A 23,328-nucleotide genomic window follows, 5' to 3' on the forward strand; every position below is an offset into this window, starting at 1 on the left:
ACGTAAGTGGACTGGAGTCAAGTTTCCAGGAACCATGCTACATCACTAAATGTAGTGGTTGGTGCAAGGCCATTACTTAGCATTAATCCCAACAATGAAACAGCTTACCCACTTAATATAAACCACCCCAACTTCCTGGGGGTGATTTTGGGGAAAAGGGTGTGCTTATATGCAAGAAAATATTGCAACTGTAATTAAAACAAAGTGGCAGGAGGGGGAGGTTCTGCTCTTTTTCTTTAACAGATAAATGAACACCACTGAATTCTTTTAACTGATGTCTGCTGATTTCCCCCCAGCCTTTTCTTTGCATCATGCTTACCTAATATTCTGAAACACATTGCAGGGGGGGCAATGGGGTGGGGGGAAGAGAAAAGAAAAACAAAGCAGCCAACTGCTAAAGGAGTTTCCCCAAATGCCCTAAATTGTAAACCTGAAGGAATTAAACTATTTACATCACAGTGGCAAAAGGTATCACCTCCACAGAATCCAGATGGTACAGTTTTATTAAACAGTTATCATTATAATGGAGATATTTTATTTTAATTGGTTATGCTTTGAAGAGTCCTGAAACAGAAGGTAACATCTCAATGGATGCATCTACCTGTACACTTTAATGTGCAGCAGCCTATTTTACTGCGCATTAAAACTTCACTTCAAAAACAGTGCTAATATGCGAATGCACAGTAAAAACAGGCTACCATTCATTAAACGTTACTAAAAAAGCATGTGCTTCCACTACTGCACAGTTCAAAATTACAGCTCGTCGGAGCAGACTCGCTTAATCAAGTCTGCTGGAGCGTGGTAATTACCATGCTCCAGCAGACTCCAGCATCACGTGCAACAGCATCCCCACACTGAAAAAATGGTGGTAGGGGCACTTTATCTAAAGCTCATTCAATGAGCTTGAGTTAAAGCACCTCCACTGCCATTTTTCTGCGCAAGAACGCTGGTGCATGTGATACTCCAAGCATTTTAATTAGAGCAGCTCTTGGAACTGCTCTAATTAAAGCGTTCCCCCCAACACTCCTGGAGCATGTGTATAAATGCCCTTAGGTACTACATCTAATGTGAACTAGGAAAAGTACATTAATGAACATGTAGACACACCCAATGGCTTTGAAAATACTTCCAGATTACTTAATTCCCAGAGCTACACCTCACCTCTTCCTCTGTAGTAGGATCCATTATGTTCAGAGAGATGCCCGTTGTTCCAATTCAACAATCCCCCACGGAGCCAATTCCAAACTCAACCTTAAGCTGGTTCCCAAAAGATTATCTGCATTCACTTCACCTCAGCATGGGTTTGCAGTTTCTAGCACTAGTCTTGCTTAGAAGGGGGAAGGAGGTGAGGAACTGAATGTGTAATAGTTCTCTGCACCTGAAAAAAAAATCAGTTTATACCATTCAGCTCTTCTCAATTATTAGGAGACTCCAGTTTTGAAATTTTTCTTTACAAGAAGAACTATTTGGACTGATTTCTACATTTTTAACCCCCAGAATATTGCAAAATTGAATATAAATGTAAAGTGTTACAAAAGGGAATACTGAATGGTACATGTATATTTCAAACTATATTTTAAAAAATGGGAGCAGTCTAAACATTCAAAATGGTTTGGTAAGACATATCAAAGAGGAAGACACACTTCTAACAAATTCACAAATTTTTCCAGGAAGTAGAAGAGAGTGAGAAACCTTTGACTAGCTTCACACAAAGCAAATCTATATAAAGAAAGTCCATTAGGGCTTTTTAGAGAAGGCTGGCATAGAACATAAGATATCTACTGGCCTCTCTAAAAGTTTAGCGCAAGACCCAAAAGAGAAAGAGACCTCATATACAGAAACTGATTTTAAGTCCTTTCTATGCTGAATTTTAACCACCGTGTGGACCACTGATAAAAGGATTTAGGTGTGTGTGCAGGTGGGGTTTGGGGGGGTGCAAAATCTTCCTACAGGTCCTTCTTTATCCAGCCGCTTCTTTCCAAAATTCAATATGAAATTACAAAGAACACTTTTTGGAGTAAAGAAATGATTTCCACTTACTGCACATTATATGCAGAAAGATTGGGGGGGAGGCATATGGGTGGGGAGTGAAGTCAATATTCAACTCCAACCCCACCAACCTTTTCAACAACACCCCAACATTTCAAAAAGCCATATGCTGCACTAAATAAACACACAAGCCCTCAGGTATTCACAGTGTCACGTGGACAGGGAAAGAGAGGGGAGGAAGCAGCCCCTGTGAGGGGTCCCCATGGAAACTGTTCCAAGCCCAGGAAGCCAGGGAATGCTGGGAAGCGTAATCCTAAAACATGGAAAAACAACAGCTCTCGGATTTGCTCCCCCTACTCCTCCACCCCCTCCCCCCCACACACACACCGCACTATTACTACACCACTAAGTTTTGTAATAAGCATTCATGGCACACATCTGTTTTGGCAACACAACACCATCTACCCACCCACCCACCCGGTCCACCTCATTGCCACCACCAACAGTCACAATCACCAATCCCCCCAGGGCGGCACCCGCTCCTTTCATCCCATATACTTCTGATATGATATATACATTTACATTAATTTCTAACATTGGGGAGAGGTGATGATGCACATGGCTTAGTGTCAGGATCACCCTAGGGTTGTCTGCTAAAGACTGGATGAAGCCTAGGGGGGTCAAATGGGGTGCAAGTGAAAGGGTTTTGGAGTGGTTGCAACTCGGCAGGGGTGGGGGAGGGGGCTTAGTGTAAGGCTCCCAGAAGGGGATAGGAACTGTAGAGGCATTGTATTAGTAATCGGGGTATTACTTACTGGTTTACTGCTGTAATTCATTAGGAAAGACAGTACTGGGGGTAGACTCGTATTTGGCTCCCCCTGCTGGAATTTGTGGGGAACTCGTTCAAAAGCTCAGTGCATGCAAACCACAAACCCAACATGCCCAAATAAACAAGTTTAAAAATGTTAATGCTTGTTAAATTAATGAGGATTAAACACCGTGGCGTATACAAGCACCCCATATGCTAACCTACAGCTGCCTTTGATGATGTTCTCGAATTTACACTCCAAAAGGAAACCAAAATAACCAGATTCAGTATCCTTGGTATGTGGTTTGGGCCATCCATCAATACAAGTTGGCCAGAGCCCAATTTAATGGAAAACAGAAGAAAGAAAAAAATGTTTATTTCATTCGATATAGTAAAGAATCTGAGAAGACTGACTGAACAGACACATGGATCATTTGGCAATGGATGAAGCTGTTGATTGCCCAGCTGGATCTGAACTTGCAAATGAAAGGTCAACAAAGAGAGGCACAGACTGTTTTGAGAAGCCATGGAATATGCAGTCAGAGGTACAACCTGACTCCTGAGCACCCTGGGTGGCACTGATGCCCAGGATGCCTCCTCCTGACAGCATGGTGATGGCCAGTTTGGGGCTGGTGCCCCTTAATTACTCTGTATGTGGTAGTCCCAGTGAATGCATTGACTTGTAAGAGGGATACCACAAGACATTTCCCAGCAAGTACACAGAATTGTCTCCTAATGAGAAGAGAAGTGTGCACATCTATGACATATAATCTCAAATAATAATGAGGGAACTGAAATTCAGGAAACTTCAGTATTGTTAGTTTTAGAAAACTAGCTTTGTTTTGCAAAAATATTTTCCTTCTGATTTCTCCCTCCTTAGAGGTTATCCAGTTTATAAAATGTCCTTCTGTGCTCTACCCAAGTAACTTGAACAGAACAAAATCTGACGTAAGCACTTAACACAAGACAAGTATCTACAATATACTAAACCTGAAAGATTCCACTCTCCCAAGGAAAACATGAATAATACTGTGATACATTTTTTTCCTCTATATTAATACTCCATGGCCTGAAAGGCCACATCTGGTCCTATGTCCCCAGTATCTCTAGTCCTTTCCCACAGTCTCTCTTTTAACTTAATTTTTTCTGTGCTTTGGTTGTTTCCACTGTCTTTCTCCTCTGTTTCCCTCCAACCCATGATACCAACTCCATTAAGCGGAATGCATACCAACAGAGGCAGAGCTCCAAATGAACTTCAGAGTGGCTATGCCGGACTGGGTGTCAAAGTAATCTGCCAGAAAAGGAGAACTAGGTTTTTGACTGAAGTTCAAACAAGGGACCAGCCCTAGTTAAAAGGATGACACACTGGGAAAAGGGTCATAAAAAAAAAGAATCAACAAAAAGTCCCTAACACTGAGAGCGAAGAATAAATTAATTTAAAAGATAATTAATTAAATTTAATTAGGACAAGCTGAACAAGCCCCACATTTTTATCTAAATTTACTTCATAATCCCATAATTAAACTTAGACAGCAGACATATTGGATAAGGTACTGGTGAGTTTATATTTCATTATGATGAAAAGCTTCATGATAAATTCTAGCAAGAGACCACCACTCAGTGCTAGACTTTAGGAAAGCTGATCTCAATGCACTCAGGCGATTAGTCAAGGAAGCACTGCAGAGTAGGAGTTTTGATGGGATGGGAGCCCAAGAAGGGTGGCTGTGCCTAAAGGAAACGATCCTTCGGGCACAAAGCAAGACGATCCCCGAGCGAGGCAAAAGAGGCAAAGGGGCCAGGAGGCTTTCATGGCTGACCAGAGAAATCCAGGGCAGCCTAAGGGCCCAAAGGGGAGCACATAAAAAGTGGAAACAGGGTGAGATCACTAAAGATGAATATACCTCCTCTGCTCGTGCTTGTAGGGAGGCAGTTAGGCGGGCCAAAGCTACCACGGAGCTGAGGATGGCATCCCAAGTAAAGGACAACAAGAAATTGTTTTTTAGATATATTGGGAGTAAAAGGAAGGCCCAGGGAGGAATAGGACCGCTGCTAAATGGGCAGAAGCAATTGGTGACAGACAGGGGGGACAAGGCTGAACTCCTCAACGAGTTCTTTGCCTCAGTGTTCCTAAGTGAGGGGCACAACAAGTCTCTCACTGGGGTTGTAGAGAGGCAGCAGCAAAGCGCCAGACTTCCATACGTAGATCCTGAGGTGGTGCAGAGTCACTTGGAAGAACTGGATGCCTTTAAGTCGGCAGGCCCGGATGGGCTCCATCCGAGGGTGCTGAAAGCACTGGCCGACATCATTGCAGAGCCACTGGCGGGAATATTCGAACGCTCGTGGCGCACGGGCCAAGTCCTGGAGGACTGGAAAAGGGCTAACGTGGTCCCCATTTTCAAAATGGGGAGGAAGGAGGACCCGGGCAACTATAGGCCGGTCAGTCTCACCTCCATCCTTGGCAAAGTCTTTGAAAAAATTATCAAGGCTCACATTTGTGAGAGCCCGGCAGGGCAAATTATGCTGAGGGGAAACCAGCATGGGTTTGTGGCGGGCAGATCGTGCCTGACCAACCTAGTCTCTTTCTATGACCAGGTTACGAAACGCCTGGACACAGGAGGAGGGGTGGATGTCGTATACTTAGACTTCAGGAAGGCCTTTGATACGGTATCCCACCCCATACTGGTGAACAAGTTAAGAGGCTGTGATGTGGATGACTGCACAGTCCGGTGGGTGGCGAATTGGCTAGAGGGTCGCACCCAAAGAGTCGTGGTGGATGGGTCGGTCTCGACCTGGAAGGGTGTGGGCAGTGGGGTCCTGCAGGATTCGGTCCTTGGACAGATACTCTTTAATGTCTTCATCAGCGACTTGGACAAGGCAGTGAAATGTACTCTGTCCAAGTTTGCAGATGACACAAAGCTATGGGGAGAAGTGGACACGCCGGAGGGCAGGGAACAGCTGCAAGCAGACCTGTATAGGTTGCACAAGTGGGCAGAAAACAACAGGATGCATTTCAACAAGGAGAAATGCAAAGTGCTGCACCTAGGGAGGAAAAATGTCCAGCACACCTACAGCCTAGAGAATGACCTGCTGGGTGGCACAGAGGTGGAAAGGGATCTTGGAGTCGTAGTGGACTCCAAGATGAACATGAGCCGGCAGTGTGACGAAGCCATCAGAAAAGCCAATGGCACTTTATCGTGCATCAGCAGATGCATGACAAATAGGTCCAGGGAGGTGATACTTCCCCTCTATAGGGCGTTGGTCAGACCGCAGTTGGAGTACTGCGTGCAATTCTGGGCACCACACTTCAAGAAGGATGCGGATAACCTGGAGAGGGTACAAAGAAGGGCAGCTTCCTCTCTACAACCCCAGTGAGAGACTTGTTGTGCCCCTCGCTTAGGAACACTGAGGCAAAGAACTCATTGAGGAGTTCAGCCTTGTCCCCCCTGTCTGTCACCAATTGTTTCTGCCCATTTAGCAGCGGTCCTATTCCTCCCTGGGCCTTCCTTTTACTCTCAATATATCTAAAAAACAATTTCTTGTTGTCCTTTACTTGGGTTGCCATCCTCAGCTCCATGGTAGCTTTGGCCCGCCTAACTGCCTCCCTACAAGCACGAGCAGAGGAGGTATATTCATCTTTAGTGATCTCACCCTGTTTCCACTTTTTATGTGCTCCCCTTTGGGCCCTTAGGCTGCCCTGGATTTCTCTGGTCAGCCATGGAAGCCTCCTGGCCCCTTTGCCTCTTTTGCCTCGCTCGGGGATCGTCTTGCTTTGTGCCCGAAGGATCGTTTCCTTTAGGCACAGCCACCCTTCTTGGGCTCCCATCCCTTCAAAACTCCTACTCTGCAGTGCTTCTTTGACTAATCGCCTGAGTGCATTGAGATCAGCTTTCCTAAAGTCTAGCACTTTCACCCTACTAGTTACCTTACCCACTCGACGTCTTATGTTGAATTCTATTATTAGGTGATCACTGTCTCCCAAATGGCTACCTATCTGGAGGTCCCCTATCATGTCATCCCCTGTTGCCAATACCAGATCCAGTATGGCATTACCCCTAGTGGGACCATGCACCTCCTGTGTCAGGTGGAGGTCCTGTATACAGGTTAGAAACCTGCGTGAGCAGGACCATCAGAGATGGGTCTAACACATGGGTAGACAAAATAAGAACCACAGGCCAAATTTAGCCTGCCAAGGCGTTGTATCCCACCCACAGCAGATCCCTTGGCCCTGCCTGGCCCAGGCAAGGGGGGAAGCCCAGGCCATAGCACATGCAGCTGATCTCACCACCCCTAGGTGCACAACAGGGCTTCAGCAGCATGGTGGCCAGACTCAGTTTCCCAGCAGCCCTGGCAGCAATGGGGCAGCTCCTTTTTGCTGTTTCCCAACTGCTACTACCCCTGTCACCACTACCACCAGATCCCACCCTGCTTTCTGAGAACCCATCTGCCTCACACTCACTGTCAGGGGCACCAGGCAGAGCAGTGGGTGGGAAAGCTCTCCAGGGAGACCAGCTGGGACCCCTGCAAGCAGGGCACACTCAGCCAGGCAGAGGGATGGGGCATGAGTGGGCAAGGAATGGCATCGGGGAGCAGGATGTGGGCAGAGGCCATGGCCAGAATCAAGGGGCAGTGATAGCATAGGGCCATGCAGGGAGTAGATTGTGACTCTGTCCCATTCCCTGGCCCCGTGCTGTCACTGTCCCATGATCCCAGCTGTGGCCCCACCCACCTGCCCCACTCCTGGGCACTTCTCCCCACCCACCTGTGGCCCCATCCCATCCTCCAGCCAAGCACACCCTGCTCACGGGGGTCCCAGGACAATCTCCATGGAGACCCTGCCCGCCCAGCTGTCCACTCCATCAGGCATCACCAGTGATAGGTACATGGAACATGGGCTGGATAGGATAAATTGGCATCTCCCTGCCTGCCCTTGCATTGCCACACCAAGGCTGGGTCACCCCCCTGACCTCCAGCACACAACAGCTCATCAAAACTCCTAAGTGGTCCTCCAGCCAAAATGTCAGCATTCCTGCCCCGATCTAACACATGAAAAGACTACTCAAGAGCTTGAGGACTAAATTTGGGACTATGCATAATACAAGAGGCAGTGTTTGTAATTGATTTCTGCACTTACGGGATCTTACGAAGGGTGGGTGTCACATGATATCCCTCCTTCAGTCTTGTCATTAGTGGCATGATTTCCTAATAAATATTCAATATCAGTTTGTGAGAATTAATGAACTGCAAAATAATTAATCTCAAACTTAGGAATGTAAGTTTTATATGTCCAGATGGGCCCTATAGCTGTAGCTTGAATAGAAGTTTTTTATTTGCTGTAAATTGTTACAAATTCAAGCAAATTTATCAAACATGTTGATATTCCTTCTCACAATTTTCCATTAAATTCACAATTGGAATGAAATTCCATGATAACTATTTTTATCCAGATCCAAAAAATAGCAATACAGTATTTATTTGTATATCATATGCTCCTTCCCCCCCATTGTACAAATAAGTTTCCCAAAATTGGGGAAGGGGAAAGAGGCATGTCTTAAGCATGGAAACTGATTTTTCTTCACTGGAAAAGAAACACCTGGGAACACTGAGCATCCCATGCAGCTGATTGTATTTGGCTTAGCAAGCAGGTATTAACCCTCTCAACACCCATAACTATTGGCTGAGCACAGTTGCCTTTACCTGAAATAGCATGTCAGCTGCTAAAAGTGGGGGGGGGGGGAGGGGGTCACCTTAAGATGAAATTGCTCCAGTAAGCTGAACAACACTAAGCTGATTTATAATTGTTCAACTTATAACATTAGGTATAACAAGGTCCTAAGTTTACCTCCCTGAAAGAATTTAAATCCATACCTCCAACCACCTGAGAGGGTGCCCTGATTAACTGGCCATTCTGTAGCAGATATAATGTGCACTCTTGTTGAAGCTGTGACTGAGCAGGAAAATATTCAAAATGTATTGAGCCAGAGAGTGTGTGAGACTGTCTAGCCAAGGTGTTTGGTCATTCATCTGAAAAGAGACTTGAGTCTTTGCCTCAAGATCTGTTTTAAATGTAAAATATGGAATTATTGGCTAAAATTCCTTCATCCTCAACTAATAAAGAGAATTGAACTTAGGCTCATCCCTGCAGTTACAAGCAAAAGTCAGATTCCCTCACAAATATAATTTTCTTAGGCTATGCAAGCCAAGATTTGTGTTTTCTCTTTTAAGCCAGGGCCTCCCTTCTTTATAGAAGATAAGTGGTATGTGTGCGGGCCGGGGGCGAGCTGGGCCCGTCTTTGCGCACGCAGGCTGTGGCCAGCAGCCTGGGCACGCGGGGTCGGAGAAGACCAGGGGCGAGCTAGAATTAGTCACGGATGAGTAGTGGTTGATTTAAAGATTGTTTACTTACACCAAAGATGGTCATGGTGTAGGCTGGACAGTTTCCAGGTTCAGCTCCACTTAAATCCTCGTTAGAGGACTACGACAATTCGTTCTTTTCCCCAGAGTTGTTGGAGCTCCGCGGGTTCGGTAGTTTCTCGTACAGGAAGGGATACGTCTAGGAATTTATCGGCGACTGGGAGAGGCTAGAGGCTGTTCAGGCCTCTGTTGCCTTTTTAAGAAATGCGTTGGGTCCGTAGGGATCCGCAGCGCTTAGAGATCTTCACGCTCTCCCTCTCTCTCTCAAACTCCAATTGCTCTCTCTCCAACTGATTTCTCTCCAGCTTGGGCAGAAACCACCCAAGCTCTTTATACGGCTAGCAAGCCAATCGCTAGCCGTCATGTGTGCATATATTAGAATCGGCCAATAATGTGGCACGAATCTTCATACAAATGGTGGGAACTCCTTGCACCGTGCATTTCTTAGATGCAAAAGAAATGCACCATGCAAAGAAAGCTTCAAATTGGCGGGAAATTCTCCGTTGCACCGGGGTTCTCTTCTGCAGCAGAAAACTCCACCGTGCAAAGAAGCTGCAATTTAGCGGGAAAAATAATTTAGCAGTGCCGAAGCACACACAAACAAAAAATCACAACTTTGGGTTGTGACAGTATGGAAGGGCTTCCATATAAGGAGAGACTAAAGAGGCTAGGCATATTCAATTTAGAAGAGAAACAAGGGGGAGGGGGGCGGAGGGATGAGAAGGGTTTACAAAATAGAATACTAATTGGTTAAGAGAAAGTAAACAGGGGTCATATTTGTTATCATGTCACAATACAAAAACTAGGGGTCACAAAATGAAACTAGTAGGTAGTAAGTTTAAAACTAACTAAAAGAAAGTTCTTTTTTCACTGCATGAAAATGTTTGGAACTCATTGCCATAAGATATTGTGGGAGCTGACAGTTTAGCCAGTTTCAAAAAGGGATTGGACAAATTATTGGAGAAAAGGGGCATTAGCAGCTATTTAGCATGGGAGGTAGGCCTCTGAATCAGAACTTCTTAGACCTGAAATCCTGGAGGCTGCAAGTGAGAGGAGCAGTAAAAAATTCTCTGGTCATACCCTTTTCACTCTCCCTTTCAGCATCCACTCTCAGTCCGTGTGTGACACAGGATACTGGGAAAAATGGACGTATGGGCTGACTCTCTAAATGGCAGTTCTTGTGTCTTCCCTTTCTCTGATCATCCTGATACTCCTTTTCTGCAACCCAAACCATTCTGAATTCAACTTTTTTGAACAAGGGTAATTAAAACTGTACACAATAATCCATATGAGGTCTCACTATTTCCTAGTATTTCCCAACCTCTGCTGAAAACACTTTTCCTCAATACAGCCTAGGATCATGTTTGCTTTTTCACTGCCACATCACATTGGTGTGCCCAAAGTTACCTTATGCCTTCTTACTTCTTGGTGTTTCAACTGATGAACTCAATTAAAATTCTGGTCTTTAAGGGCATAACCCTGCACTTTTACTACTGCATTGTTTCCCGTTGATTACTGTGTCATCCAGTCTTCCTGACATGATACTCGCAGGTACTTGGCCTTTGATGGCTTACAACTTTGCACTGCTTGAAATGTTTTTTGAATGTTGTTCCTTTTTGTGCTGAGATCATTAACGAAGGTGTTGAATTAAATTGGTCCCCAAACTGATGCTAGAGAAACTTCACTAGACACTTTAGCCCCATGGTGCCACTGCCAACACAGCAGTCACTCCATGGTATTTGAAATTTGATATGATACATGTACATAGTGATTTGTTTGTATTCAGTTTTGTGTTAAGAAAGTAGAGCCAGAGAACAAAAAAAGGGCTGTGACCTTTTTAAGCAAGACCATAAAGTCTGGCAAAAGAAATTACTGTATCCCTGGGAAGGCACCTTTAAAAGCACTTGAAGTTATTAACTCATTCCACTACCTTTATAATGTCTTGTAAATCCAAGAATATTGAGGAACATTGCAAAATGCATTGGAATTTGATGGCCAGGCTCTCATACACAAAGAGTTGAAGGAATGCTGATGTTTTGTGCAGGCACTCCCCTGATGAGAGGGGTAACTGCAAATACTTACCTCCACAGAATGGGGAGGAACTGATTAGGCCATGTCTGGCAGTGGTCATCTATTATTAGGAGACATAGAAAGCTATTCAACCTCCAACTGTTTCCCTCTGCATAAGCACTCATTTCCAAGGAAGTTTGTCTGTGACATCAAATTCACCTCTAATGTCACTTCTAGAGATGCTGAAATATGACAGCAATCAGTGCCCGATTGCTTCACTACCACAAGATGGTGACCCTGATAACACTGCTCAAGAGATTTCCAGCATTGCTGATTAGCGCTCTCAGACCACATCTTCCCTTTTACCTTGTCAGCACCATGCCCTCTCATGTCCTCGCACTCTTCACATTCACAGCAGCATTGGATTAACAAGCAATACAGAAATTTAGGGGGCTCTAGCAAGTAGGGGCTTGCTCACTTGCCTAAACTAAATTTCCTCATGCCACAATGGGAAACTGGCTCAACTGCATTTGGCACAAAGGGAAGAGTTAATTTGTGATGGAAGCCAATATGCTGTTGATTGTTGTTTTTATGAATACAGGTACAGGCCAGCTGTTCACTCCTACACCACACTAGTGTAGGAGGGGTTCTAGCCACTGGGGCTCAGAGAGGACACTAGTAGATTTGGGGAATGAGACAAAGGAAGGGACACTGCAGGGAAGAGAGAAGGATGAAGGTTCCCCAGCTGACTTGTAAATTGCAACTATCCCATCCCACTGCTGAGATGTCTGTATATAAGGTACCAGATGAATCCAAAAAAGTAAGATGAGACACCCACTATTTATGTATTTGCTTGGATCCACACATGGAATCAGAAACAAAATGGGAACGAAATTCTAGTTTCCCTACTTCTAGACCCATACAGTAAGAGACAGACACTGCTGCTTCTTCAAAAAGTAATTATAACATTTTCCACTAACTTTCATTTTTAGTTAGGATTTCTCTACATCTTGCTGTCTGCAGTAAAGTCTCCTAAAAGGAAAGTTAAAAATAAACTTAACTTCATGTTATGCTCTTATCATCTGTTAATATAGATTCTCACATGAAAATGTTCCTTCCCATTGCAATCAGACTAAAAGATTGACAGGGCTGGCATCTTTCCAGTATGCATCATCAAAAGAAAAATGAAAACTGGATAAACCATTCTATTAAGAGTAGAAAATCTTCTATGCATCTGGAATGTAATGTAAATACCAGACAAAGATGTAGCTTTCAGAGAGAGAGAGAGAGAGAGAGAGAGAGAGAGAGACTCATCCTAGCAGCCTTATGTGCCTTGCTTCTTTCTCTATTCCTCTTTAATTCACAAGGTAGCTCATGAAAATAATTGCTCACTCTTCACTTATTTTATACACTGTGTAGCAGTGAAAGAACACTGGAGGAAGACTCTAGACACCAAGTTCAATGGCCACCTCCACTGGGTCTTAGGTGACCTCGTGCAAAACACTTCATCTCTGCTCCTCAGTTTATTAATCTGTAAAATAAGGGTAATGATAATGAACTCTTTTACAAAACACTTTGAGATCTTCTGGTGAGAAGTGCTATGTAAGAGCTAGATATTATTATCCAATTTTATTCATATTATATCAAGCATCCAATTTCTCTTTTGATTTTTTCTAATGAAAATTCATTGAAACCAGTCCTTTCCCACCCAAAATCCCAGCTTCCAACTACCCTCTTCTGACAAGAAGTTTCATAAAAAATCCCCACCAGCTCTATTTGTCTGTTTCTAAACATCACACTTTTAAACTTTGTGCAATAGATATTACTACAGCCAGTTTAAACAATTTTGGCTTTGCATAGGACAAAATAGGAGTGACTGACTACCCATTTATAATACATCACAAACACTTACACACTCATGATCACACAGACTATCCACCAAGTCAGAAAAGAACTATCCAGAGACATGCCCTATTTGTGATCTATACTGAATTCTAATAGCCCTCCATCCACAGCCCAGCTAAAGTGGAAAGCCAGGCTTAGTGAAAGCAAGTAGCTCAGGCCATGTTTAACCATGAAAGATTATTTTTTCAGTGGCACAAGGGAAGTTAGACATCAGCATGGATAGATCTAGGATTTCCCAAGGGGAGGCCATGGTAGAGTAAGGGGGAAAAGACATTGTTGGAGGTCCCAGGCCAGCAGGAAACATGGGAATACTGGGCAGGCAGCAGGCCCCTGCCACAACTGTCCCTGGTTAATCTGGGCATGAAAAAAGCCCCAGAGTCCCTCCTGCCCCACTCCAGCAGGGGGCTGTGGGCAACAACTGTGCAGGTACACACTTGGCTGGGGACATGGGTGGTGAGCGGGTTCCTCCTTCCAACACCTGTTCCCTGTCAACCTCCCTCTGAGGTGTGCCTCGCTTGCCAGGAACAGGCACTAGGAGGAGGAACCTGCATGCTGCTGGAGCTGTTCCCAGCTGAGCTTGACACCCCATGCAGCTGTTCCTTGCAGCCCATAGCTGGAACAGGGCAGGAGCAACACTGGGGATCCATCCATTACTGCAGCAGCAAAAGATAGCAGCACAGATTGGGGTGGGTTTCCTCTTCCAGCACCAGCTCCTGGCTGGCAGATATCATGCCAGGGAAGTGGCAGGGAGCAGGCACAGGAAGAGAAAACTCACCCTTGGCTGCCACTGTCCCCTGCTAAGCCTGGCACCCTATGCAGCTGCTCCCTGCACCAGCTGAAGCAGGACAGGAGTTGCTCTTGGGCTTCCCATGTCAAAGAGCAAGTGGCAGCAGCAGTGAAAGGAGGTGTATGACTGCATCACCCTCCCCACGACAGATCCACCCATGGACAGCAATAGGCACTGACATTCAGCACAGATTGGGAACTTAACTGCACATTCTGCTACTGGAAATAACTTAAATTAGGCATATAATACAACTATCTACACTTGGGTTTTAAATCTGTTAGCATCACTGAAGCTGAAGTAGTTTAGTAGTGGAAAGACATTCTTGTTGTATGTACAAGATTGAAGAGATTAGGAAAATTTAATTCTAAACACATAAGAGTGTTCCATCTAGCCTTTTCCCCTACATCTCACAGTTGCATAGAGTGGACATTAAGGAGAAAAGGAGTATTTACTCAGGGCCTATCTGTACTGATCTTCCCCTTGCACCTTATAGCTTCCAGAGGCCTCAGAAGTCCTTATTTGGAGGCTGTACCCTAATTATCCTGTTTAATACCTACTGATAGACTTATCCTGCATGAATTTGTCAAATCTTCTTTTGAAGATATGTAAACTGTCAGCCTCTATATCATCTTGTGGTAACAAGTTCCACAAGTTAATTACACATGGTATGAGAACGAACACTGGTTTGTTTGGCTGGGTTTTGTTTTTTGTTTTTCTTCTTAATTTTCTTCTATGCCTCCTAGTTCTAATATTTTGAGAAATGGTAAATTGTAAGTCCCTACGTACTTTTTACATGCCATTCATTATTGTACAAACCTCTTTCAGAACCCCCTTCTACTGCCTTCTCCAAGCTGAAAAGTCTTAACCCAGCTGTGACTGACTTGCAGCACACATGCAACAAGTGACATGTGCAGTCTCTTGGTTTGGCACATGGCAGGTTTGGCAAGAAGGTAGGAAAATAGTATAACTAAGGCAGGGAGGAGAGCAGAGCAATGGATCAGGAAAGGAGAGGAGCAGCACAAGAGATCAGACTGAGACAGGGGATCAAAGTGATACTTTGGGGAGGAGGCAGATTTACTTTGTGGCATGCTGGCCAAAAAAAGATGACCCCACCTGTCCAAACCTATTTAGTCCCTCCTTGTGTGGAAGCCTCTCCAGACCCTTCTTTATCCTTGTTGCCATTCTCTGTACCCTTTCTATGTCTATTCTAGGTGGAGGAGAGAAGCACAGCATTCAAGATGTGGCATACCATTGATTTATGTAGTGAAATAGCAACATATTTTTTGTTTTTAATCCCTATCCTAACAGCCTATGTGCCTTTTAACTGCTGATGAACATTGAGCTGATGATTTCAGAGAATTACCCAAAATAATTCCATGTTTTTTTCTCAAGTTGTAACAACCAAGGTAAATCCCATTGTTGTGTATGTGCATCGCAAGTTTTTCTTTCCTACATGCAACTTTTTACAGTTACCAAAAATGAAGTTTGTCTGACATCTTGATTTTCATTTACTTAATTTTACAAGATCTTTCCTATAGCACTCTCAGCTTTGTTTTCCACCATTCTGTATAATATGGTGTCATCCACAAGCTTGGCCACCTTTATTAGCCCACCTTTCAAAACATGTTAAACAGTCTAGTTTCAAGCACAGATCCTTGAATTGACTTCACTGCTCAATTCACTCCAGTGTGAGAATCAATCATTTATACCTACTCTATATAATGTACGTCATTTAGCCGGTTACTTTTCCATGAGTGGACTGCCCACTAATTCCATAAGAGCCTAATTTTATTAATAGACTTTTGTATGGGACTTTGCCAAGAGCTTTTTGAAAGTCTTAATAACCAGATCCACTTGCTTTATGACTCCCACAAAGAACTCTTAGTATTCAAAAATAGAACTGGAGTGTAACCAATGCAATGGCAATCTTCACAAATGGATTCAGAGGGGGTCCAGAGAATTACTGACTGGTAAGCCTAACTTCTGTTCCTAGAAAACTGGTGGAATCCATCAGTTGTCCATCAAATGGATGAACAGGACTTGCTGGGAAAGAATAAAGGGAAGTCATGGTTCACAGATCTACTAGAGTCAAGAGATCAGCAATGTCAAGTTTGAGATCCTTACAACTCTTGGGTGAATACCACCCAGTTCTGCTGACTTGCCACTATTTAGCTGATCATTTTCTTCTAGGACCTTATCTACCAACCCCTCCATTTGAATCAGTTTTATCTATTTGCCTTCTGGAATGAATGGGTCTGGAATCGGAATCTTGCTAATGTCTTTCAAGGTGAAAACTGAAGAAAATAATTCATTTAGCTTCTCTGAACTATCCTTGTCCTCCTTGACTGCTCCCTTTCCTCCTTTATTGTCTAACAACTCCACTTAATCTCTGACAGTTTTCCTGCTCCTAAAATAAATATTTAAAAAAAATAAATATTACTGTGTTTGACGTCACCAGCAAGTTGCCCCTCATTCCTTTGACTTGCCTTATTAGTTTTACATTTAGCTTATCAGAATTAATGCTCTTTTCTATTTTCCTCATTTGGTCATGACTTCCATTTCCCAAATGACATTTTTTTACCTTTAATTGCCTCACATAATCTACAATTTTAAGTCTAACTGAACAAAGTTCAGGGCATTTGGGATTTAGGGCTTTGGTTCAAGCATGTCTTTAATGAAACAACTTACTTCAAGAGGCATCTTCTTCACTTGCATATCGCTTGATATGACAAAGTTCATTACTTATTATAAACATGACAATATAATAGAACACTTCAAAATAAATCTGGCCAGGTCAATATAATTTTTGCAGCATGTACTCCTCTCCTAGACCTCTTTTCTTAATTTAAGACAGCCTTCCAAATGAGACTACTGTGGATTTCTTTTCTTTTGTACTGAAATACTCAACTTTTTGCCTGGTTTCTATGTTGTTCTATACTCCAAACCCTGGTTATTCCTAGTCACTCTTTTTGTTTGGTTCATCTTTACTGAAGACAATTAGCATCACTTATCACTATTTTCTGTAAAATTAGATCACACTAAATTGAAAAGAATGTGATGAGTCAGTAAAATTCCGTCTGTTATGCTGAAAAGTGCTAATGGTGTCTATCAATCACAGTCTTGGTAAAAGACAATGGACATACTAAAGGCAGGCAAAGGTTCTTTGGGTAAATGTGATCTCTTTTATTAGACTAAATAGTTGGAAAATTTGTTCTTTGCAAGCTTTTGGGCACAAACACCCTTCTTCAGGCCTAGGAAGAGTCTGCTGGTGTTGTGTGGTAGAAAATAAGCTGATATACAAAATGCAGGTCTGTGAAAATGCAAATACATGGCAGTGAGGATCAAAAGGAATGGGAGACAATAGGTGTGAGACAGGTAGGTAGGTAGGGGGGAAATGTAGCTGGTAAAATGCAGACAGGTTACCTGGGGTTATCAGATGGCAGGCAGGTTAACGTGCCATAAATCCAATGTCTAGATTTAGTCCATGATTTTGTGTATCCAGTAGATTTATGAAGTGAAGTTTGTAGGGTTGTCTACAAAAGATGTTTTATAAATTCCCTTTGAGGATTAGAACTGAGAGACACGAGAGAACGGTAGTCTTGTGAGAAGTGGGCACCCACAGACAATTGGATATTTTTGTCTTTGATAGATTTTCGGTGTGCATTCATTTTCCATCAGGGCATTTAGTCTACCAATGATATCTCATCCCATGCACTATGTGGAGGATCCTCAGACAATTGCAGTCCATGTTAGAAGACCCAATTCTTAAAGAGATCTTTCTAGAACCACCCATCCTAGCCTTTATACAAGCACTGAACCTCACCACCCCCATCACCAGAAGCCAACTTCCTATGGCTCAAACCACCTCTAATGAATCCAGACCTTGCCAAGACAAAAAATATAAAACCTGCCACATCACCACTCCCACAATAACTACACCCCACAACAGAACCACAGCCAGTCTCGGATTTTACATCTGCACTTCCAGAAATATAATACGCCTCATCCAGTGCACTAAGTGCCCTGATGGAAAATATGTAGCAGAAACCAAACAACAACTCTGTACCAGAATGAACCCTCTCCAGATTCCTCTACACAAACTGTTTTTATTTACATGTGGAAGTTTACATATGGAGTTATTCAGAGCCATTGTGCCATCATCTACTTAGCTTAAATTGTCTGCTTCTTTTTCAGGCTGAGGAAGGGTACTTTATCCCCAAAACCTTTTCTAAATTTCTCTCAACTATTCAGTTGTTCCAATAAAATATATTGATGGGTTGCAACTGGATTTGTGTGAACCAAAAGTAAGGATGTAACCTATGGACAGGGAGAGAAGCAGTGATGGGCATGACGCCAAGAAGAAATCTAGAGATAGAGTTTATTTCAAGTATAATTCTTACTAGAAAAATAGACTTGGGTTTTGAACAAAATAGTGTAAGAGTGGTGTTGTAGCTGTGATGGTTCTGAACAAGGAAATTGCTTCCTGTTTATTTGATTTTCTTGTCTTCAGGCTGACAGGAATTTGTGTACATGCTTTGTAAATAAAAAGGACTCTACCAAACAAGTGCCTGAATCCATCAATACTGGCTAAGCCCTTAGACAGTACTTCCTTAGATGTCTTCAGTCTAAAACTACACACACACACATTCATTCTCTGATAGCCAATAACAGTATTTTCAAGTGCATATTGCAAACAGTGTTTTGCATGAGCAAATCAGCTTATGACTGAATGCAGGAAATGAATCACAAATACAGAATCATGAAAAGTGCATTACTAGTCAAAAAAGGAGCTATTACAAAATTAATATTAAAGTAATTGTCAGTACTTGTAGACAGGAAGAGTTGACAGATCTACGTAATACACATCCTGCTATGGCACTCCATTACAATCCAGATGTCCTTTTTTTCCTAGTTCTTGCAAAAGTAACCCATTACCAAGGTACCTGGTCCTAATCACAAGAAGGTACAAAAGAGAGGAGTGTTATGAAGAAATGGAAGAAGGAATAAGTAATAACTGGGAAGTGTTGCTTTGCCCCGGAAGATTAAAGAAATTGTGATAGAAATCAACATTTCAACATACTATCTCTTGCGATGAAGGATTTACAAAACTGCTGGGGAAAAAACACACTCCTGGTGTCAGCATTGACAAGTGAAAGGAAAATGAAAAAAGTGACACCTACCTGCCTACATACACATTCTACTATACGAGCAAATTAACCAGCATCACACGAAAGTGTTTTTCGTTTTCATTTCATGTACACATTTCATATACATTCATAAATACGGCATGTTTACAGTGATTAGCACGACACGAGATCAGGCATAAAAATGCATCATTCACCTAAATTATACAGAAATTCAGTCCATAGCCTTGTTCCAATGAAAGACTTCAATCAGATGGGATAAAATCAAAATGTTATGATATCAGAATGAAGCATCAGGATGTATTTTTAGAGTTATCAGTTTACTTCACTTTATGCAGGTTCTGTATGTGTGAATTTGCTCATATGCAATGGCCCTTTTAATACAAAAAAATCATTATATGCGAGGGAAATTCATTCTTATGCAATTGGTGTAGTGGAAGCCTGCAGTCAGCTGCTTTGTGCAGTGCATTGTGGGAGTGACACACACCAAAATATAGTCTCCTGTGTGGCTCTGTACTCCTCACTCATCGTCTGTGACACGTGTTTCTGTAGTTGCCATCCCCATTATGGCTTCTAAGCATCCCGCTAGCTTCTCTCCTATCCCTCTGCTGTTGATAAGTACCAAAATTGTCTTCTAAAAGTGGTAGAAGTGGGTCTGGGGGTCAGTACAGATGAGGTCTTGGAACATATCCCTATTTGTTGCATTGGGTTCCCTTGGTGCATAACTTGAATTTGCATAATTTTCCAGGAACGCATGTACAGCATAAAGCGAGGGAAACCTGTACCTGTGAGCACATGTATCTTCCTTGCCCACACTTCAATTTCAGAGAATCTCAAATGGCCTAAACTGCAAAGACTGAAATGATGATTGCTAAATTTTCAGACTGAGGCATCAGAGACACACTGGGGTTTTACTCTTGCTTACACACCTCGCTCTCTTCTCATGATGATAGAGTCTGTGCCCTCCATCTGCCTAGCAGTTGTGCCAGATAAATCAAGAAACGCTTTTGACCACAAGAGGAAAGCCTCACAATTACAGATAGCTTAGAGCTACAACGTTTGAATCTTCAATTTCAACAAATTTCAGGGTGTATCAAAGCTTTTTGTGTGGGTATTCATCTAGAAAAAGTTTTAGTTTGACCGTTTCACAATACTCACGTCAATCAAGTCCACAGTCTACTTCTTGCTCCTTCTGGATAGTTTACAGCATACTCAGGATACACTCCTGAGGAAATAGACAGACTCTTCTGTTCAAAATGTTCATCTTACTTTATGATGAAAAAAAAAAACAATCAACCAACTCAATTCTGCTCAGTAATCTGGACTTTATCAGCAATACAGCACAAGATACCATAAATGATAATCCAACCCAGAAAAGCCCTGAGCATCCCCAAAAATCCACTGTCACCAATATGAAGTGCAAAGACTCAGAATCTCTCAGGAATTGCACTAAAGAAGTTTAGCTATGGTTCTAGTTAGGTTACAAAACTGGGTGTCTGTCTATTTCTGGATCTGCTGACTCACTGCTTAACCATAAGTCACTAATCCTCCTGTTACTTTCAGAATGGAGAAAAGGATATTTTCTAAAAAGTGCTTTAAAATCTACTAACCAAAAGGGATTATGTTAGGTAGCCATACGTTTTATAGTGATAGTGACAAAATTGAAAATAATATCAAAATATTTTCTGCAAGGTAAAATAGTGATGTCTAATGTGCCATGCTGCTAAAAGTTACCACAAAGGTTAATACAAAGGCAAGGTGAGGCCCTCTTAGTCCTTGTCAATTTTTACTCCCTTAGTCTTGTTCTTCCATGTATACTGGGATGCACTTATATAGAATCTAGGGACAAAAGTTACATAGAAGTCAAGACAAATCTTGCTACCAATTTCAGGCTGGTAAAGATGTCATCCGAGGCACTCAGTCATTATAGTCTTCTCTGCCAAGAGTGAGAATCATGGGATGAAGCTTTTGTGGGCTGAGGGGCCTACTCACCAACCCTCTATGTATAAATAGAAATAGACAAGATAGAACATATCAATGTTTTCACTGCTGGGTGCTTAGTATGTTCTAATTCAGCATTTCTCAACCCATGGGTCACGGCCCAAAAGTGGGCTACAAGATTTTAAAGGGTCATGGGGGAGTCTGAGGGAAATGCTGCAAGGCTTCATGAAGCCAGCACACAGCAGGGGAGGACATGGGGAGCAGTAGGGCAGCATCAAGCAGCAGGAGAGGGATGGAAGGAGGGGGTTGGATGCAGGAGCTGGAGGGGAAATGGGGAGAGAGAAAGACATTTTGTGGATCTGGGACCTGGAGGGTGTGGGTAATGGCAAGCTGATAGTTGTGCTAATGGGTCCCTGTGTGAAAAAGGTTGAGAACCACTGCTCTAATGGCCATTCCCCTTGTTGATGTTTGGTCTCATCAATGTTTGAAATCATCCAGAAGGGGAGCTCAGGGTTATTTTGGGTGGGCATGTACGTGAAAAAGTGGCTACAAAGTGGCCAAAGCTGTGCAACATTAACAGTGACATAATCAAAAAAGCCCAATCACTCTATCCCTAGGACACAGAAAAGCTGCTCAGCTATGGAAAAGTGAAGCCAGCAAAAACCATAAGGGGCAGTGAACTTTTGCTGGACAGTCCTCTCTGACCTCAACTGCCCTCCCATTGAGTCTCTCCTTGCTACCTCTTTCCCTTTTGCCTAGAGACTGTGGAGGCAGCTTTAGCCCCTGTGGAATCAGCTGCAAGAGAAAGCAGGAACAACCAAGATCTGCAGAACCTGGACCAACTGGAACCTTCAAAAGTATGGCCTTCCTGAAAGGATTGTGTCCTCATGTCAGTAGTCTCCATTCCTACCTGACAGCTCCAATATTCAGGGGTCTGGTTCAATAACCCCCAAGACCCCAGCCCATCTCTCCAATTGTTAACCAGGATAATGATATCAGAGTAAGATAGATAGTACCTCCAGGGAATAGAACCTGATGCTCGGAGGCTTCTATCCTCAGGATTTTATTTCCCTTTTACAGATATTGGAGCTAAAACAAGCTACAAATTTCTTTCCAGGCTCCTCACACACTGAGGAAGGAAACTAGGGTTTGCCCCTTGTGACAGGGTGACCAAGACACCCTGCCACAGTAGAATAAGGAAACAAAACTTACCGGAGGATGCAGAAGAAACCACACAAAGCCGAGGAGGAAAAGGTGTTGTGCCCTGATTAATTAAAGGAACCAGCTGGGGCTAGGGCTGTGGCAGTTCCAGGGCTGCCGTGGCAAACCAAGCTGCAAGTCTGGGCAAAGGAAAATGGCATGGCAGACAGAAAAGAGAAGAACCACACTGAAAAAGAAAAAGGAAAACAGCTGTGTCCAGAAGACAGTAAATCAGACGCTACCACAGGGGACACAGCAGGAAAGAAAGGGAATTTAAAAGGACATCAAGGGAGCATCTGGGGTCAGCCCAAAGAAAAGGAGAGTGAGGTGCAGGTAAAGAGGACACCAAGAGAAGAGGAACCAACACCAAGGCTTGGAGGAAAGCAATTGGTCCCTGGACTTACCTGAGAGCTGGCACAGCGATAGAGGAGGCCTCTCTGTCAGTGGATCCAGTCCTGAGGAGCGGAGAGAATTGTTTTGGGACCCTGGAAAGAAGAAGAGTCGTGGACAAGACTATACCCCTCCTGGAGGGGCGAGTCTTTCCTGACCCTGAAAGTAAGGGTAGGATTAGAACCAAGAGGCAGCTCTCTTGGGACCCGTGTGGGGAAGAACGGAGCAAGCAGCCAACTTAGCAGTAGACCCCAACTACAAGGCTCAAGGGACTAAGATTAGACCTACCATCTAGTAGGCAAATAACATCAAGCCCAGAACATCTGGTGTGGTTAGGGCAGAGGATGGGGATGGTGGAGCCCTGCGAAGATAAGCAGACCTCCTGAGCCTTTAACTGAGTTTTGTCTCCCAACGTGTTTGGTACCTGTCTAACCATCAAAAGCATGGCAGGAAAGTTTTAAGGGACAGAACACAACTGTTACAGCAGAGACACAACCCAGCTGCAGGCAGCACAACACTGCTCCCCTACACCCCCCAAAAGGGGGGTGGGGATTTCCCCATTTTCAAAGCAGCCATTTCATTATCCCCTCTCTGTTGTTCAGTCTGTTCTTCAGTGTTGATTGATGCATGCTTTGGATGAACTGGAAGCACTCAGCTTTGTACTGTGCCTCACTAAGCACCTGAGGGGTGATTAAGCAGCACTGCCACACAATCTGTCATGTCTTACTGATTAATTGCCCTGG

The 23,328-nt window shown here is 43.4% G+C and overlaps 1 long non-coding RNA gene across 1 annotated transcript; it reads right to left on the reverse strand.

Moving 5' to 3' along the window:
* Positions 1-1,149: 1,149 nt before the first annotated feature.
* On the reverse strand, positions 1,150-23,050 carry LOC109282317 (uncharacterized). The gene is made up of 3 exons (XR_002089259.2): positions 22,600-23,050; positions 20,213-20,279; positions 1,150-1,378 (listed from the first exon to the last, which is right to left on the reverse strand). It is a non-coding gene; the product is annotated as an uncharacterized LOC109282317 (long non-coding RNA).
* Between the last annotated feature and the right edge of the window lie 278 nt (positions 23,051-23,328).

The sequence above is a fragment of the Alligator mississippiensis genome, chromosome 5 (assembly GCF_030867095.1).
Source record: "Alligator mississippiensis isolate rAllMis1 chromosome 5, rAllMis1, whole genome shotgun sequence".
Classification (NCBI taxonomy): Eukaryota; Metazoa; Chordata; order Crocodylia; family Alligatoridae; genus Alligator; species Alligator mississippiensis.